Source organism: Nematolebias whitei, chromosome 4 (genome assembly GCF_014905685.2).
Source record: "Nematolebias whitei isolate Nwh7 chromosome 4, NemWhi1, whole genome shotgun sequence".
Classification (NCBI taxonomy): Eukaryota; Metazoa; Chordata; class Actinopteri; order Cyprinodontiformes; family Rivulidae; genus Nematolebias; species Nematolebias whitei.
The window spans coordinates 1,949,919-1,954,357 of record NC_056501.1 but is presented as its reverse complement, the minus strand read 5'-3'; the positions used below and the strand labels follow the sequence as shown (position 1 = coordinate 1,954,357).

The 4,439-nt window shown below is 39.2% G+C and overlaps 1 pseudogene; it reads left to right on the top strand.

Moving 5' to 3' along the window:
* The window catches only part of LOC119408616, a 13,569-nt pseudogene that overhangs the window by 1,157 nt on the left and 7,973 nt on the right, over positions 1-4,439 (top strand).

The window sequence follows — 4,439 nt, the reverse complement described above, 5'->3', positions numbered from 1 at the left end:
TTATATATATATATATATATATATATATATATATATATATATATAATACAGCATATCCCAGTCTGCTAAAGCTCTCTGCATAGAGACATCAATCACTGCATCCCTAAATAAAAACGTTCATCATGCTGGAGGAATAGATCCAGCATCCTGTGGTAAAGGTGACAGAAGGTTTTCTGTCTCTGACAGGTTCTGTCCAGAACCTCTTGGGAAGCTCGGCTGTGGGTATAGTATTGCTCCAGGCTTCCTCTCTGCTTCCCAGCAGTCTTGGACTTCATAAATAACAAGGGGCAGACGGTAGCAAAGACAATGAGAAACTGAGGACAATATAGCGAGGAGGTTGAGAGCCTGAATAAGAAACAGACAGTTGGTTGTCCTGAAGACAAAAAGAGCCAAGCAGTGATTTGTTGTTCCAAACAGAGGCAGATTGCCTGTGAATAGTTGCAAGACACTGTGAGAACAAAACAAGAAAACACTGCAGCAACGAGATAAGGCTCCTTATAGAAAGGTAAATGGGGGCAAGATGCTTTAAGCAAATAAACCGACATCCGGTTTGCTTCGTTCCTTTTGTTTCTCTGCAAAAACGACTACACATAATGATCAACAACCAGCTTCACAGGAAAAGGCATACAGAACTGTTTAATATATTGTGTTCAGTTTATCATATTACATTTGACATTAGCCATAACTGCTCCATGTCTGCAGCACAGATGTATAATTATAAATTGATATAATTGGATATAAATCGATATAAATCGATATAAATAGAAGGTAAATGTTGTCCCAGCAGGTCAAAGTGTATTTACCTACACTGTGCTGCAGGCAACAGATGTGCTAATATTTAACATATTATATATTCTGTTGACATTTAAATAATAAATCAGCATGCTGGTAGAATCAAAGTTAAAATAAATGTGGTTGAGCGGACAGATGATAAAATAAATTAATACATTATACTAGAGATAATATTCTCTACTGTATTTGTGACATTGTCTTATTTTTAGTTTGTGTTTGTGATTTGAATTTAGCATTAAAATATTTTCTTTATCTGAACATAGTGTACGATGTATTTTGTGCACATGCAACTACATATTTTCATACCTCGTGTTTTTCTTCCTTGTTTCTTATCAAAGCAACAGGCAGCGCATCTTTGACGCTGCAGCCCCTGTACACTTCTGTCCCTCTTCAGGACGGCTGTACGGAAAGTCATTGTGTTGTACCTCACTGTGCAAGCATAATAAAAGCATTCTGATATTTGTTCAATTTATTGTTTTTATTACACAATAATCTAAATTAGCGACTCAACCATCAAAGCTGTTTTTATGATGACGCACGCGTCACCTCAGCTGACGGCAGGAGAGGAGTCGTTTCCACAGGGGACAAAGGAAACTGCAGCGTTTGCACAGAAGAATGAACCTTTTACGTCGGCATGTTTTATTCATTCTAATATTCACGCAGGAAGCGTTCAGAGCGTAGCTCTGCAGCGAGGCCGACAGCAGGTTCACTGGCTCGGTGAACAAACGACAGTCGAGCTCGACGGCTACAGGCGGCGACACAGTTTGCACTTTACTGCTCAAAGATACTCGACATGTCGATAGACTGATAAACAAGTGCACAAATATTAAAGGCAAGAACTTTTTGTTTTAATATCAACAATTCAACGTGTTCTGAAGGTCCCCTTGCAGACACGTTCAGCGGTAATCTGGAATGCATGAGAATATCACAGATTATGTTCTAAAGGGTGAATCTCAGGGTTAGATCATTGTTTAACCCTCAGTTTGTCATGGATTATAATTCCAAACTCCAAAACGAGTAATTTACAGTTTTATAAAGACAAAGATAGATCACAAGAGGAACCGTCCAACAGAGCTTCCATCCATGAATCGACCAACATGTCTGAGTCTTCACGCCTGTGTTAGCAAAACTTTCAACATAACTTCATGACGGATGGAAAGAGACAGAAGCATTTCTTTAGTTCACGTGATGAATTTATTTGGTGAAAAGACAAACACGTTGTTTCATGAAGCTAATCTTACTGTCAAGGTCAAGCTGTCAGTAAATAATGAGCTGATTTTTATATAAATGATTTATTTCATGTGCAAACAGAACATGGGTACAGTTCTTCATGCAAACAGGAGCACGGTGTAATAATCTGCTGGTTGTGGGAACATCCTGCAGGATCTACATCCAACTCTTTGGATTTCTGGTGATTCTCCGTCTCGGTGCTCCATCTTTTCTCATTTTACATATATTTTTTATTTATTCTGGTTTGTTAGTTAAAATCTGCAGTTCTGACATGAAATCTACAGCCCGATGCATCTCTGTCTTATTTCTCCGTTGAACCTGTAAACCAGCACACACTGCTGAGACTCAGCTCATTTAATTTAATTTCCACATAAGTTCTGTCTTCTTGTTTCCAGAGCAACATTTCTTGGTGTGTTGAAAAATCTGCCAGAGCTTTAAAATTAGCATCAAATCAAAAGACTGGAAATCACTTAAATTTATGCTAAAAAAGAGAGGGACTCTGAAATAAATCATTTGAAATAAGGAGTATGTAAGGTGTTATTTGAGATGCAGGAAGAACGTGTGAACCCTCGTCTGTTGAGTGTTTGAAGGACAGAAGTTAATTAAAAAACATCTGAAGGTTTTTCAGCTGATTTTAAAACAAATGAACAGATGTGTCCGAAAAGATGACTGATTTTATCCTTATGCATTTACAATGATGTGTATTTCTTTGTTCAGAAAAGTTCAATAGATTAATTCATGTGTATCCATAAACGACTAACTCCATGCTCAATAATCCAGGTATATAATCCAACAGTTTTCAGTCAGGTCATCTGGACTGTTTTTTTTTTGTGCTGAAACGTTTCACCTTCCATCCAGAAGGCTTCATCAGTCAAGGAAACACACAGCACAAAACTGATTCTGAATGTCGACGAGGGAGAGGGCCGGCACCAGAGGAGGGGGCGGGCCAAAGACTCCATCTTAGCACCAACAGAACTGGTTTGTTCCACTTTGGAGTAAGCTGTTGGGGGAAGAATCAGTTTTGTGTTGTGTGTTTCCTTGACTGATGAAGCCTTCTGGATGGAAGGTGAAACATTTGAGCACACAAAAAAGAAACTGTCTAGATGACCTGAAAACTGTTGGACTAACTCTAAACAAATCCGCCAGAATTCTTCAGTACTCGTTGGGAATGAATAACAGATGTTTGATATGATCTTTTTTTAATTCCTCATATCAGATTCATTATTTTTTCCAAACATTAAAACCCACGGTTTATTACCTTTACAGGAGAAACCAACTCGTTTATTGTTTGTATGACTGTCAGAGCACGAGACAATCCAGATTAGACTTTCTGCTCCGATGGCTCTGAAGACCAGTTTGTGTTAATAACGCACGTCTCATTTTAAATTGTTTAATTCAAAGGTTGAACGATCATCATGTGTCACACAGCTGATTTATAGACTATAAAAGTTCATTGAAAATGCATCAATTATGATCTTGTTTTCACTTGGTAGTACACAACATGTAGAAAAAAAACATTTATTATAATGTTTGACGTGCACATGCAAGAAACACTGATTTATTACTGATATCTGTAAAAAGAGAGCTTTATAAAAATAAAATAAAAACATGTCACTTTGTATCCATGTGTTTGTTTTATTGTATATAATCTGTATTATTTTAAACTTTGATTTCTTTACATTATGAAGCCAACAGACGTGTTTTTAGTTTTTGAAGCTGGCAGCAGCTGGACCGATGATTGATGGACTCGTCTTTGACAAACGTCCCACTCTGAGGACAGATTACTGGACAGATGGACTCCGTCTCACGTCTCCATGTCCTCATGTGTGGGGGAAAAATAAAAGCTGCTGATATTTTACAGGCAGCACGGAGGTGCAGATAGTGGAGCTGCCGCCTCCCAGCGGGAAGGTCGGTGATTCAAACCCTCGCCTAGAACCTTTCTGGGTGGAGTTTACATGTTCTCTCCGTGCTGCGTGGGTTTTCTCCAGGTACTCCAGTTTCCTCCCACAGACCAAAAACATGCATGTTAGACTGATGGTTCTGAATTGTCCCTAGGTGTCCCTGTGATGGACTGGAGACCTGTCCAGGTGTCCCCCATTTATCGCACAATGATAGCTGGATATGTGAACCAGTGACCCCCGCAACTTGAAAAGGAAGAGCGGGTAAAGATGATGGATGGTTGGATGGATGGATGCATGGATGGATGCATGGATGGATGGACATATGGATGAATGGATGAATGGATGGACAGATGGATGGATGGATGGATGCATGATGGATGAATGGAAGGATGGATGAATGAATGGATGGATGAATGGATGGATGGTTGGAAGGACAGACAGATGGATGGATGAATGGATGGATGAATGGATGGATGAATGGACGAATGGATGGATGGATGAATGGATGGATGGATG